This window comes from Larimichthys crocea, chromosome I (genome assembly GCF_000972845.2).
Source record: "Larimichthys crocea isolate SSNF chromosome I, L_crocea_2.0, whole genome shotgun sequence".
Classification (NCBI taxonomy): domain Eukaryota; kingdom Metazoa; phylum Chordata; class Actinopteri; family Sciaenidae; genus Larimichthys; species Larimichthys crocea.
The window spans coordinates 20,714,202-20,730,317 of NC_040011.1; the positions used below are offsets into that span (position 1 = coordinate 20,714,202).

General features: G+C 43.1%; 1 pseudogene; it reads right to left on the reverse strand.

Annotated features, from left to right (window-relative positions):
- Window positions 1-15,095: 15,095 nt before the first annotated feature.
- On the reverse strand, window positions 15,096-15,755 carry LOC104932953 (general transcription factor II-I repeat domain-containing protein 2B-like; annotated as a pseudogene).
- Window positions 15,756-16,116: the final 361 nt, after the last annotated feature.

The window sequence follows — 16,116 nt, forward strand, 5'->3', positions numbered from 1 at the left end:
ATGAAGTATATCACACATACAAAAAGTAAAACAATAAAACATAAAACAATTTCTAAAGCTCCTTATTTTTACTACAGTTGAGGTCTTAACTGGTGTAGGTCGGTCAGAAAACTGTATTACCTCCACCCGACCGTCTAATGTGAAACTGCATGTCTCACATGACTTATATTTAAGTGTATCTCAAGCGCATTCCCCCTTGTGGTCAAACGTATGAATTTACACATTTCTGTATGTCAAACAATATTCAAATAAAATAATAATTTAAAGCAAAATACATTCCTAATATGGCTCCAACAACAACAGTTTCAGTCCAGTCTGATGTGACAAATGTCATTTTACCTTAAGAGCAGTTACAGTAAAACAGACCGGTCAGTTTTGACCGGGAACACTAAAGTAAGGGGTGGGAGGTGAACACTACATACTCATAGTGGCCGCTAGGAGTATTAAATCCTGTTTTCCATTCACTCCCTCTCGATCCTGATTAAAGCATTGCATAAATCTAGCTTGGTAAATTGCAGTTGGTCGAAAAACGGAATCATAAGAGGCAGGGGTAAGGATTTTTAATGATGGCATTAGGGGTCTGTAATCGATGCAGGGCCTAAGAGAACCATCCTTTTTCCCCACAAAAAAGAATCCGGCCCCAGCTGCTGACGAGGAAGGACGAATAAGCCCAGCTCTCAGTGATGACCTGATGTACTCTTTCATTGGAGTACAACCGGCCCTTGGGAATGGGGGAGCCAGAAATCAGGTCTATGGCGCAGTCATAAGGCTGGTGTGGGGAAGTGACATGGCCTTGGTTTTGCTAAAAACCTCTCTGATGTGGTGGTAGCAGGGGGGCACGGATCTAAGGTCGGGTTCTCAGAGTCTGTGGCAGAAGTGACAGAAGAGTGATTAATGGAAGTCATGTTAATCCCCTGGACCGAAACAGGTTTGCAATGGTCCACACATCTTCCCCCCATCCCATGATTGCCCCTGTTATCCAGTTTAGGTAGGGGTTGTGTTGACAAACCAGGGATTACCCAGGACTAGAGTCTGAGAGGGTGATCAAACAGATACAAGTTCAGGAGCTCCTATGCTCCTGGATCTGCAGTTCCAGTGGTTCTGTAGTGTGCGTTATCATGAACAGATCTTTGCCATTGAGAGCCTGGCCTTGATGGGGCTAATCAGGGATTCTGATTTTAACCCCAATGTCTCCGCCAAACCCCAGTCAATTAAGCTCTCATCGGCCCCGGAGTCTATGAGTGCCTCAGTGTCAATAGTGGTGGCATGATGCGTTACCTTAACTGGCGTCAGGCTGCGTGGAACAAGGGCTGTGGCTGGGGTTGACTCACCCCCGGGGTTTTCTGGCCGGACAGGTGGCGACGAGGTGATTAAGTTTGCCGCAGTAAAAGCAGCTGCCCTCCTGCTGCGTCGTCGTTGCTCCCCGGTGCAGCGTGTCCTGCATGGGCTCTCTCTGCGTGGACGTGCTCCAGCATCGGGCCTGGACTGTGTCTCTCGACGTCGACGTGCTCCTGGTGTGTGCCAGGTGAGGAAAGATCTGCAGTGCAGCATAGAGCCACCGGGGGCTAGCCCGCTGCTCCGTGGTTGCCGCAGCTTACAAACCCGGTTGTCTGTCCGGATGGCAAACGAGATAAGGGAATCCAGGTCTGCAGGCAGATCCAGTGGCAGCAGCAGCTCCTGGATGTGAGCCACCAGCCCCTTCAGGAAAACGTCGTACAGGGCAGTGTTATTCTAGCCATTCTCCGCCGCCAGGGTGCCCTGCCTGTGTCAGTCTGCAGCTCCCTGGCCTTTCAGGTTGGCAAGGCAGATAGAGATGAGAAGGACGTGCAGCACTCTAGATGATTAAGGATAGGGATGGAAGTGACTGACAGGTGCCAGTAGTGTTATGGGAAGATGGAAAGAGTACTTTGAAGAGCTGATGAATGAGGAAAATGAGAGAGAACGAAGAGCAGAAGAGGTGACTGTTGTGGACCAGGAAGTAGCAAAGATAGTGAGGATGAAGTGAGGAGGGCATTGAAGAGGATGAAGAGTGGAAAGCTACAGAGGAATAAAGCTGATGAGCCATACAATGAAGTTATGGGAAAGAGTAGTAGAAGCTAGACTAAGGGCAGAAGTGAGCATTTGTGAGCAGCAGTATGGTTTCATGCCAAAAAAAAGTACACAGAACAGTATTTGCTTTGAGGATGTTGATAGAGAAGTACAGAGAAGGTCAGAGGGAGCTGCACTGTGTCTTTGTAGATCGGAGAAAGCTTGTGACAGGGTGCCCAGAGAGGAACTGTTGTATTGTATGAGGAAGTCTGGAGTGACAGAGAAGTATGTTAGAGCGGTGCAGGACATGTATGAGGGCTGTAAGACAGTGGTGAGGTGTGCTGTAGGTGTGACAGAGGAGTTCAAGGTGGAGGTAGGACTGTATCAGGGATCAGCTCTGCGCCCCTTCTGTTCGCATGGTGATGGACAGGCTGACAGACGAGGTTAGACAGGAATCCCATGGACTATGATGTTTGCAGATGACATTGTGATCTGTAGTGAGAGCAGGGAACAGGTGAAGGAGAAGCTAGAGAGGTGGAGGTTCGCCCTGGAAAGGAGAGGAATGAAGGTTAGCCGCAGAAAGACTGAGTACATGTGTGTGAATGAGAGGGACCCACAGTGGAAGACTGAGGTTACAGGGAGAAGAGATAAAGAAGGTGGAGGATTTGAAGTATTTAGGGTCAACAGTCCAGAGCAATGGAGAGTGTGGAAACGAGGTGAAGAAGCGTGTGCAGGTGTAGTAGGTTGAAAAACGCTCTGTATTTAGTTTTTTATGTAACAGGCAGCCCCCCCCCTATTTTTTGATAATGCTGAACTACTCTAACATGCATCTGACATTTTACACACTGACATTAAGTTCTTTCATTCAGTTTTACATAAAGGCATTACGCTTTTATGCCAGTAGGTGGTGCTCTAGCATTGTGGATTCACAAGGGAGACCTAGCTACCTAGCTTGGTTCATGCGCAGCTAAAAATAAACAAGTTCAGGCATGAGCAAGACGCTAATTTCGGTCCTCTCTCTTATTGATCCACAGGTACGGTAAAACTCATCTTTCTGTATTGAATATGGTTCAGTATCTAATGTGAATACGTTAGAAAGTGTTTTGTAATGTTGTGAGATGATTTTTGAGACATGAAGTATGTGAAGTAAGCTTGTTTTAGGTAGGTAGGTAATTGTAATTGTCCCGATGTGAGTCGGCGAGCTGAGTTTTATGAACTCCCGTTTCACTGTGATGTTATTAGTATGAGTGAGTTATTAGCTTGGTGACATTGGGAAATGCACTGAGCTAGTGTTAAGAGATATGTTATGTTTAGCATACACGCATGTCAGCGCGGTATCTTATTATTATCTTATTTGTAAACGCTGTTCGTAAAAGAGTACGTGTGTGTATGTGCGTGTGTGTGTGAGTGAGAGAAAGTGAGTGAAAGATCATAACCCGTAGGAATGTTGTTGTCTTTTATTTTATTGTGTTAAATATTTTGGTCATGAGTTATGTCTATTAAGAGTAAGATGAAGTATATGGTGAATTGTTGAGAATTGTAAAAAAAAATAAACAAGTTCAGGCATGAGCAAGACGCTAATTTCGGTCCTCTCTCTTATTGATCCACAGCGTCTGTATGTACGTATATTGGCTACGCAGTGCTCCCTAGCCTGTGTAACCATTGCTGCCGGCCCAGATTTCCCCTAGGTTTGGCGCCGGTAACACAGGCAGATTGGAAGGTGGAGAAAGTGTGCAGGTGTGATAGAAGAGTTTCAGCTAAAATGAAAGGAAAGGTTACAAAACTGTGGTGAGACCAGCGATGTTGTTTGGTCTAAAGACAGTGCCACGAGGAAAAGACAGGAGGCAGAGCTGGAGGTAGCAGAGATGAAGATGCTAGGTGTCTTTGGGTGTGAAGTGACCAAGATGGATAGGATCAGGAATGAGTACATCAGAGGGACAGCACATGTTAGAGGTTTTGGAGATAAAGTCAGAGAGGCCAGACTGAGATGGTTCGGACATGTCCAGAGGAGAGATAGTGAATATATTGGTAGAAGGATGCTGAGTTTTGAACTGCCAGACAGGAGTCCTACAGGAAGACCAAAGAGGAGGTTTATGGATGCAGTGAAAGAGGACATGAAGGTAGTTGGTGTGAGAGAAGAGGATGCATAAGAGGGTTAGATGGAGGCAACTGATTCACTGTGGCAACCCCTGATGGGAAAAGCCGAAAGGAGAAGAAGAAGATGTTTATGTCAGCGCCTACCTGTCATGTCCCTTGTCTTTTTAAACTGTATTTATGTCTATACCTGTATGTACAAAGGAGATCAAAGTGTGATATGATTTGTGTTCATTTGCAGTTCAAACTGATTTCAAACAAATATTTGGAATGGAACACGCCCAGCCCAGATGATAAGGTATCATTTTGTCCACAGCACACAACTTCTCTATGTGATCACTTGTTCCCTTGAGTTCTGAAAAACTCTCACAGCACCAAATCACAGTTTTTAAGGAAACAGTGCAGAGTGTGCTGGGTAGGTCTCCTTCAAACACCATCTCTGGTGTGACAGAACATCATCTGTATCCAAGATCCAGGGTGAAGCCTGTTCTGCAGAGGCATGTCATCCCTCCAGCCATACATTCAGTGGAAAAGATTTTATTTTTCCTACAGGACCTTAAACATGCACTGAAGCTCTGCCGGGTCTGTGAAGTCCAAGGAAGAACAAGCAGTGCTGACTACATGACTTTCCCTGCACAGTAATCAGGCCTCGACATTGCTGAACATGTCTGGCAACACGTGAAAAGCAATACATACTATAACACTATGAAGCCCTCTTTAGGATCTTCCGGCAGAGCTGGAATAAAGTGGATCCTCAGATAAACGCAGAGAGGTTTAAAGCCATGAATGAAAAGAACAGAGTTTGAGCTCAGCTCAATTTTTGGGAAGTTTGTTTCAGATATGTGGAGCATAAAAACTGAATGCTGTTCTTAGTTTTTACTTTGACTCCTGGTCTTAACTAGTACTTAGCTCAGCTACTGCTGTCTGAGAGAGACCAATTACCACGGCATTAGGCAAGCTGATGATAAACATATGGACACATTTTTCTGCTGAAACATAAGCCTTGATATATTCTCCTTGTAACAACAGGCTGATTTTCAGTCCTCATGTAGATGTTGAAACGTAAGCCCTAAAATGTCTGCTCTGGTTTGTGATCTTTAATTAAAGTGATGAGAGTTGGAGTACATCTTGTTGTTCTTCCCTGGGTCCAAAGACAATTCTTTCAGTTTTATCGTTTAGCTGGAGGACATAGTGATCAATAACTGGATATTAGCACATTCAGTCATTGATCTGTTCAATCACTTATTCAGTGCTTGCATGGGACCATAGTCACCTGGTAATATTGCTATACATAATGTTTCCTGCATAATTATGATAAGATATTTTGTTGTTTTCCATAATCTGCACTAATAGGAGCATATAGATTTAAATTTTTAACATTTTTAAATTGTTGGTTATTGGTGTTGATGTTATTTGGTTGATGACAGTTCATCAAATCAAATCAGATTTTATTTGTATAGCCCAAAGTCACAAAGTACATTTGCCTCTGAGGGCTTTACAATCTGTACAGGGAGTGACACCCTCTGTCCTTAGACCCTCGGTTCGAGTGAGGAACAACTTGCCCACAAAAAACCTTTAATAAGGAAAAAAGGTGGAAGAAACCTCAGGAGCCACGGAGAGACATAAAGACAAAGAAGGTTTGAGTAGAGTTTTCAGTAAAGGGAGATGTAAATACATCTTCAACCAATACCTTGCCTGACTTTGCAAAACATCTGTCCTTTTAGAGGTGGAATTTTAGTGAAAAAAGTTTTAGATTCATTAATTGAATTAATATTATTCAAAAAATGGCCAGGTCACCTGGTAGAGTGGGCTCTACATGTCAGCTCCAACCTTTGGCCTTTTCCCACATGCCATCCCCCTCTCTCCACCTTTTTTCTGTCACTGCCTAATAAAGGCTCAAAAGCCAAACGCCAAACCTCTTACCTGTCACAGTACTGTGTCAAACTCTATTTACAAATCTGAATTTAAAGTCCCCTTCTTCTTAGCACACATTACATTACATTACATTGCATTTAGCAGACGCTTTTATCCAAAGCGACTTACAGAGGAGGACATAAGCTGAGAAAGGTGTAAAGGAGCACAGAGTAGTTGTTAGTTTTGTTAGTTTTGTTAGGCAGGGAAGCATTCTCGAAACAGAAAGGTTTTTACAAGTTTTTTAAAGGTAGAAAGGGATGTTGCTGTTCTAGTAGCCGTTGGTAGGTCATTCCACCATTTGGGGACGACCACAGAGAAGAGTTTAGAGTGACCTCACTTTGCGAGAGGCGAGGGTACAACTAGACGGTTTGTATGAGCGGAGCGTAACGCCCTGGTCGGGACGTGAGCCTTTAGTAAGACGCTGAGATAGGCAGGGGCAGATCCTGAGATGGTTTTGTAGGCTAGCGTCAGAGCTTTGTGTTTAATTCTGGCAGCTACAGGCAGCCAGTGCAGGTCGCTGAAGAGTGGGGTGACATGTGACCTTTTAGGTTGATTGAAAACCAGTCGCGCTGCGGCATTCTGGACCATTTGCAAAGGTTTGATCGCGCAAGCAGGTAGGCCAGCCAAGAGGGAGTTGCAGTAATCGAGGCAGGAGGTGACTGTAGCCTGTATCAGGAGCTGAGCGGCATATTGGGTCAGGTACGGTCTGATTTTTCTAATATTGTACAATGCATAGCGACATGACCTCGCTACGGAGGAAATGTGCTCAGAGAAAGAAAGACGATCATCTAGTACGACGCCCAAGTTTTTAGCAGCATGGTTAGGGGTAATAGTGACAGTACCAATTTTCAAGTTAATGTCATGGCAGATTGACTCATGGGCAGGGATGACCAGGAGTTCGGTTTTTGACAGATTAAGCTGGAGATGGTGGTCTTTCATCCAAGTTGACAGATCAGAGAGACAGGCGGAGATGCGTGCAGAGACCGTGGTGTCGTCCGGCTGGAACGACAGGTATAGCTGTGTGTCATCGGCATAGCAGTGGTAGGAGAACAACAACAAGGTGTTGTAGATGGCAAACAGAGGACCCAGCACCCGACCCCTGCGGCACCCCCGTGGAGAGGGTATGAGTCGATGACAGACGACCTTGCCAAGACACATTAAAGGAGCGTCCAGCACGGTAGGACTCGAGCCAGGAGTGGGCAGAACCTGTAATGCCCATGTTAGCGAGTGTGGTTAGGAGTATGACGTGATTGACTGTATCGAAGGCAGCCGATAAGTCTAGAAGGATGAGTACAGATGATTGCCCTCGTGCTCTGGCTGTTTTTAGGGCTTCTGTGACAGATAGTAAAGCTGTCTCGGTGGAGTGGCCACTTCTGAAACCTGACTGTTTTGGGTCAAGTAGGTGGTGATGGGCGAGGAAGTCAGTGACTTGTTTAGAGACCGCCCTCTCAATGGTTTTCGAGAGGAAGGGAAGCAGTGACACCGGCCGAGCACACATTCTTCTCTGTTTGGAGGTACTGTAAATCACCTCGGTACTGTGCTCCCTGTTATGATACTAGCCTCTGTCACTCTTGGAGGATGTATATGTCCTGGCCTGGCCATGTTCACTGGGAGCCTGCTCAGAGCCTAGTTCTGTTGCCCGCTGGCCTGGCTCCAGTTCTGGCACCACTCCATGCAGTTCTACTCCCACCCTCCCCCTACTCCAGCCCTTAGAACCTCCATCTCCCAGTAGTCTAAAGCTGTTGTGCTAGTGGTTAAAAACACAGTGCCAACCAAGTGCTGCTCTGAGCTCCCAGTGTGAGAAGAGTCAGCTAATCTGACTGCTAGCTGCATGGCTAACTGAGCCACTAGTTAACAGCAGCTACAGTTAACAGCAACACCAGCCCTTGGTGATTTATTTATTTATGAGTATGAGTTAGACCATTAGGTGGCCAATGCTTACAGATTGCGCATTTTAAATAGATATTTACATTTATTCAAACTTAATGCAGTTGATATAGTGTTGTGTTATATATATTATATATAGTTATGGTACAGGTAGAACCTTTACTTCCAGATAACATTAGCTTGTTTGTATGCTTGCCATGCTTCCCTGGACTGCCACACTGCTGTTAAATTACATTCATCTCTCAGTTTGTGACTCGGCTCAGGATAAAACTGTAAGTCCTGTAAGTCCCACATGTGCACAAGTGTTATTGGAAGAGAGGATGACATTTTAAACAAATTGTTACCTAATCTGTCTCGGTATGGACAGCGCTTGATAGGTGAACTTGGAACTTTGAGGGAGATAGCTTTTGAAATGTCAGCGGCAATGAAAAATAACACAATGGTTCCTGGATAAAGGAAAATATGCTCCAAGTTCTCAAGGGCTTGACACAGAGTCTGGTAATGTCATGAATGAAATGGAGTAACTATATCACAGCTCAGTTTCTTGTGAGATTCAAGCTCATTATGAAACAAACAAAAAAATCTTATTATTGTGTGATTTACATTCAAATCTGATATTTTATTTATTGTTTCTCTTTAAATTCATTGAGACATCTCTTCATTTTCATACTAACCACCTTCCTTGATTTTAGAAAGATCTATTATAAAATAAGAGGAATGAGACAATCATAAAGTAAGAGGAATGAGACAATCCAAATGCTGATAACACACTGGCAAGAGCCGTCACTTTGGGAGCTATAGAGGAGATACCTGATAATCTACTTCAAAAAATGGCTTTCACTGGGTAGGAAGACATGCAGAGTTAAAAGTAAGAACAAATCCCCCCATCCAAATGTGCACCTCTGTTCTTCCCCATGACTGACAGTTGTTGCAGTAAAATACTGGGCTCCAGGCACTGCCAGAAGGGATAAAACCTCTACTGATTTTGATCCAATTTGTAGGAGCCAGGTTACAGACTTGTGCATTCATTGAAAAAGACAATAGTTTTGGAATTGACATTCTGCAAGGTGCTCTTCGAGTGTGCAGTGTTGCATTTGGGGGGATCGATGGTGTTTTCTAGCACTGTGCAAAGCACACACACACGCACACACACTTGACAATAAACAGCTCTCCAGGCCAGGCTGATAGTGGACCCTGTGCTGAAGATGAAACCCAGCACTCTAATCCAGCAGTCCACTGTAAAGCCACTGCCCTCCCGAAGGCTCTGCTTCACGTCAGCACCACCACGTGCTCCAGCAGTAATTGAAAGGGATGGAAAGAGAGCTCTAGGTGGGTAGTGGTTTGTGTTTTTCTGTTGGAGAAAAGAATTTGCTGTTTCCACTGTGAACAAGAATAGAGTGATGTAATTCTGGTCCTATTCCTTAATCATTTTAGACCACATGACTCCATTCCTGACCGTAATTATTGCAACAATGACGCAATGTACAGAGAGTAGCTTCTTGTGCTGCATGCTGGGTGTCTAGACATACATGAATGCTGGTGTATAATACCGGTATATAATGAGAAAATTCTGAAGACCAAGTGAGTCCATCTTACACTGCTGTTTTTGCCATACCAAATGATTTAGCCAGTTTAACTTCAGCAGCCCCACAAGCTAACACTTCCTCCAGCTAAGCAGTCATGTGCTGAGTAATCATAGTCATGTATTTCCAGTGCATATGAAAGTGAAGCTTGAACAGCTATCTATCTATCTATCTATCTATCTATCTATCTATCTATCTATCTATCTATCTATCTATCTATCTATCTATCTATCTATCTATCTATCTATCTAGTGGAAAAAGGACAAACTGCAAGTGTCTTTTCAAATACTGAGGGATTGCTGGCGTCATTACCAATCCACTGTGAAAGAGGCAAAAAGAAAATATTTTTCTGATATTGTTCTGCTAAACTGTAATAAGCCTTGTGTGTTGTTTAAAGTTATCGACTCTGCTCTGAATGCACCACAGACTGGAATCGAGGCCTCCCCTGCTGTGTGTGAGAACTTTCTGCACCACTTCATTGATAAAGTCACTTCTACTTACTTTACCTCCTGTTTCTGATCCTTCAGTGTTTGTCCCATGCTCTGCTGTGTTGGACACATCTGACCCTGTGACCCTGCCCTTTGTGCAGGAGATTGTGGGTCATTTGAAGCCCTCAGGTTCTCCGGATGATGCTGTCCCACCCGGACTTTTTAAGGAGGTTTTTCCCACCATTGGGCCATCTTGTCTCAGTTATTAATAGCAGTCTGTCCTCTGGAGTGGTCCCTGTAAATTTTAAACATGCAGTTGTGCAGCCTCTGTTAAAAAAAAAACCTGGGCTGGATCTTACTGTTTTGGCAATTTTTAGGCCTATTTTAAATTGATTTTTCTAAAATCTTAGAGAAGATTGTTTATTACCAGCTCATGGACGTTTTAAATGAACAAAAAATTCTTCAGATTTTCCAATCCGGTTTTAAAACATTGCACAGTACAGAATCAGCGCTTTTAAGAGTTTTTAATGATATCTTTTTAGCTACTGACTCTGGTCACTGTGTTGTCCTGGTACTTTCAGATTTGACTGTCGCATTTGATACAGTCGACCATGAAATACTTATTTACTGTCTGGAGCAGTGGGTGGGCATCAGTGGCACAGCACTGCAATGGTTCAGGTCCCACCTGTCACATCGGATTTTCTGTGTCAGCCTCCATGACTCTGTGTCCTCCACTGCTCCTCTCTCATGTTGGGTCCCACAGGGCTCTGTGCTTGGCCCTCTTTTATTTTGTCTCTACCTATTTTCACTTGGTTCCATTCTCAGGAAACATGGCATTTCTGCTATGCGGATGATCTATGTCCCTCCCAAAAAGTCAGATTCATACTTTGTTAAACCACTGCTAATGTGCTTACATGATCTTGCAGTGGGTTTTTGAGATATTAGCTCAGAACATTTAAAGCTTGGATGGCTTTAAATTTTCTGAATTCTAATGAGAAAACGACAGAAGTCATGGTCTTTGGTGGCACTTCTGGAACCCCCCCCCCACCTCTCTAGTTGATCTGGGTTCTTTGGCACAGTATCGCATCCCAATTGTTAAAAATCTAGGGGTAAAAGTGGTCTTAAATTTGACAGCCAGATTTAAGCTGTGGTGCAGTCCAGCTTTTTTCAGTTAAGGCAGCTTGCTAAAATCAAACCAGTCCTTCAGAGAACACAATTTGAGACAGTAATCCACGCCTTTGTGACCGCTCGGCTGGATTACTGTAATGCACTTTATTGAGGGTTAGTGGGTCCTCTATTAGTTGTCTTCAACTGGTACAAAATACTGCTGCACGTCTTTTAACCGGCACAAACAAATTTGAGCACATTTCACCGATTTTAGCTTCACTCCACTGGCTGCCTGTCCATTTTAGGATTCATTTTAAAGTTCTTTTATTTGCTTTTAAGGCCTTGAATGGCCTTTCCCCACCTTACCTCTCTGAGCCTATACTCCAAGCTGTTCCCTCAGGTCAGCTGACCAGCTGCTCCTGACAGTGCCTAAAGTTCGGCTTAAGTTCAGAGGGGATAGAGCGTTCGCTGTTGCAGCCCCGAAGCTATAGAACGAATTGCCGCTGCATGTGAGACAGGCCTCTTCTCTGTCTCATTTTAAAACCCTTCTTAAAACCCACCTCTTCTCATTGGCTTTTAACACCATGTAGAGTGTTGATTTTATGTGTATACGTGCATATTTTAATTTTTTTATTTACTTATTTATTTATGTTTATTTTATTTATTTTATCTTGTGCGGGTAGTGCTTTATATTCATTTTATTTTTTTATCTTTCTATTATATACTTCATGTTTTTATTGTGTTTCTATTGTGTTATTTATTGTGTTCTATCTTGTTGTGCAGCACTTTGAAAACCTTGTGTTTGCTAAAATCATGCTATATAAATAAAGTGGATTGGACTGGAATATGCACCACAGCAGCACCCTGACTCTGTTTGACATGAATGGAATGGAATCTTGAGTTTATTAATTTATCTACTATTCCAGTCAAAATGGCTGCTGTGAAAAAAGGTCTGTTGCTCTTATTCAGGCTTTATACATGCAGTTGTGGCATGTGAAGAGATCCAAAGCTTGACAAACCTGCCACGTGTTGTTACAGTTGGTAAGCTATGATTCAATATTCGCTATTCTCTAATCTTGGAGAGCTCTTCAGCTCTGAAAGGCACTGTTTGTCTTGGAGATGACTGTTTTTGTGTTTGGCATGCTGGCTTCCTCCAAACCATTATTCTGTTTCTTCTTCTCTGGATTTCTGTGATAACATCCAGTTTTTTTTTTCTGTTTATTCCAAAGACAAAATGCTGTCATTGCCATAAAGGTGAATGTCCTATGCACAGAACACTGTTTGCTTTGTGTGAAGAACTTGTGGAAGAATCTGTGTACAAATTGGCATAAGGCAGTAGAAGAAACTTATGAAGTGCTAAAGACTAATTATTAGACTAAAAATGTGTGCAAATAATGATCTCTTTACTTTCTCTGATGTACCAACACTGATGAATCCCACAAACATGTTCAAACATGTTCTTCCTGTCATTATGCGTTATGAAAGATACATCAAACAAGTGGAAATGCTTTGTTAATGTTTTGTGAAATAACAGTTATGTCAGACTCTTCACCTTGATGAGAGGTCTCCTCCTCTCTGCCACTAAAAACACTCTCCTGACTGCCCACTTTCTAACAATGATTTGTAATATTTGTAGCACACATTGTAACACAAGGCCAGAGTCTGTTCACTGGACTGTCAAAGTCAAATTATGTTCAAAATAAATCTGATTACGGCTTGATCATGCCGTAAAATAAAACAGTGAGATACAATATGTTAATCATCTTCAGATGTTCATATGTTCCAGTCTAAACTAAGCTAATAGCCTTCTGGCATCAGCTCCATACTCAACACACAGACCTGAGAGTGGTATTTATCCTTTCAGATAATTCACAGCAAGAAAGCCAACTAAAGCATCTTACAAAATGTTGAATCCCCTTTTCAAATATTCTTTTAAGGACAGTAACTTAAAAGCAGGTGATAAGGAATTTTTATGGAATAAATATGTGCTAAAATATGAACATACACACCACATACATTCAGATGTCTCATGTGGGATGTCATCTCCTGCTTTGGGGAATTTTGTGGATTAGATCTCATTCCATCCTATAAATCCTTAAAGAAAGTGTGTGCTGTTCTGGAACGAGCTCCATTCTCTAGAGAGCGTGGCCCATGTCAGATGTTGGGTGTGAAATGCTACCTGCCTGGGAAAGTCAAGTGTGGCTCAATGTGGAGGCGACAGACAAGAAGCCTGTTTGATCCTGCCAGTGTCTCCCCTTCCAGGGCTCAAAGCTGATTGATGGAGGCTGTCATGTGCTAAGCAGATCTATTTTTCTACTGCCGCTTTGTATGCTAAGGATAGAGTGTAAACAAACATGCTGTTGAGTAACCATGTACCAGTTGCCCCTGCACCTTCATGTCAGCCTTGATCTGAGGAAACTTGTTCTCCTTCTTCAATTTTTCTTTTTTTTGTCATTGAAAATGCATGGTGTCAGTACTCTTTTAGCATAAAGTGGTTGGCTAACAGTAAAGATCAGGCTTTCTAATGTGTGTTGCAAACAGGACACAGTGGTAAATATTAAAAAAGAAGAGCCTTGGCTTTAAGCAGGAAGGTCCTCACAGCTCCTCTGGGAATGGTCATTTGCTTTAATGCTCCTGCTTCTCTTCTTCCCATTTGGTTCAAATTAGTGTGCTGGAGCTCTATTAAACGGAGGACAGAAAATGAAGATTTGATCAAACTCATGCCAGTGTCTCAACAGGGAATGTTTTATGGATGTGCGCAACTGCAGCTGAGTTTCAGCCCGCTTTTCACCCTCTCTCTGTTTTATTCATGACAGTCTGATGTTTTGCTGTTTAGCTTGCTGTTTACCTTTTTATTGGGGTGTTAATCTTTCCAGAGTTGAATGACAGCATAAAACCTGTTCATTTGGTGCACGCTGGGTGCCTCACTTAGGCTTAGACCTTGCTTCCATTAATGTCTCAAAAACCTACTTCAAGATCATTAGGAGAAAAGATCTTCTTATGCTGGCATAGGTAGTAATTTGGAAAAAGTTTCACTGATTAATAAGATCTACAGCTCATGCCTGCTCTGTGTGCAGAATATAAAAAAGACATGTAGAGTACCTTGCAGTGGTGATAAATGAGTGGCAGGAATAACGCAACATACTGTACAGTAATTAACCTCTCTCTCTCATACTGTAGCATCTCTACTATTTTCATCTGTCATAAGTGTGCTAGAAAAACACTGTCGTTATGCCTCACATCAGTTTGGATCTCTCAGATGTCTTTGTCGGGGATGTGAGAACATCTGCTGGAAGTGATGCTTAGCAAACACAAAAAATGTTTCTTCACCTTGGAAGTTAATTTGTGTTACAGTTGGATGGAAACATTTAATATTAACCATCTTTATTACACCCCTGTGTAAAACACAGGACTGTGACACCACAGACTGGACTGAAAGAGGAAACCAGGCTGAAGTCAGGAAATAAAGTCTATACCACAAATCATATAAAAGATTGGAACATGATTGGCTGCCACCTTACTCTACAGCAGGGGTGGGCAATTATTTTTTCCATGGGGCCACATGAGAAACAGAAAATATTGTAGCCAAAAGGCTGAACTCAATTCCGCATAATATTAATTGTATTTCTTTAAAAATGCAGTAAATAGCATTGTTTTGTGTGAAAAAGTGAGGTTGCCTTACAAAAAATTCCTTTATTCAATCAAATTTCATTCAGCATTCTAAAGACATCACAATATTGCCTTTGTGCTCCAAACATTCAGCAAGACACATCATATTAAAGTTACTGTCATTGAACATCACTGAACTGTGATTTCACTGGGAATTGCCTACATTTGTAGTCTAACCACCTAATTTGGTGTTTTTAAGTTTTAAGTTTTAAGTTTTTAACATCACTGAGTGCATTATCCACACTGCAGGTAAAGGGAGAGTAAATCATGTGCATTTCATCCTCGATTGTTCTGAGATCTTCAAATCGCCTTGAAAACTCACCATGCAATGCTCCTAACATGGATGAGTACCTGCGGAGATGATCAGCTGATGGTGTGACTTCTTTCAGGGTTTGCATGTGTTGCTCTCCAGTTGGCTTGAAAGAAACTGCTTTCTCATGAAAGCCTTCACTAGGCTGTGCATTTCATGAACAAAAAGGCCCTTGCCTTGCAGTTTGGGGTTCAGTTCATTCATCAGTGCAGTCACATCGACAGCAAATGCAAAATCTGCCATCCAGTCCTCATCTGAGAGCTCTGGGATGTCTTTGCCTTTCTTCTCACAGAACTCTCGAATCTCTGCTTTCAGGTCCCAAACTCTTTTTAGCACTTTGCCCAGGCTGAGGTATCTGACAGCTGTGTGGTAGCCAATGCTCAGACTCATGCTTCTCTAAAAGTGCGACAAACTGTCTGTGATTCAATGCCCGTGCCCTGATGAAGTTTACTATTTTACTAACAACATCAATAACATGGGTAATTTTTAACACTGACTTGCACAACACGTTGGTGTATAATACAATGCAAAAATACCAACTTCTGATCTGCGTCAATTTCAGTCACTTTATCTTGCATACGTTTCAAAAGTCCGACATTTTTGCCTGTAAGATTTGGACAACCGTCCGTTGTTACACCTGCCAGCCTGTCCCACTTCAACCCCAGGGTGTCTATGCACGCATTTACCTCTGTGAACAGATCGCTCCCTGTCGTCAACCCGTTTCATCGACCGCATTGCTGCCAGCTCCTCCGTAATCTGGAAGTCCGTTATCCCACGGACAAATATGAGAAGTTGGGCTGTGTCGCAGACATCACAGCTCTCATCCAAAGCCAAGGAGAAGAAGTCTACCCAGCCTTCCCAACTTCGCAGAGAACTGACCAGCCCCTTGACCGACCTCACCCGAAAGGGTGCCTCAGATCCGGTCCAGTGGACGGAGCAGTGTCAGGTATCGCTTGAGAGGGTAAAGCAGGCCCTCTGTGGGGAGCCTCTTCTCCACACACCTAACTTCTCTCTCCCTTTTGTCCTGCAGACTGATGCGTCAGGCAAAGGGCTGGGGGCCGTTCTATCCCAGCAGGTGCAGGGCATCGACCGCCCA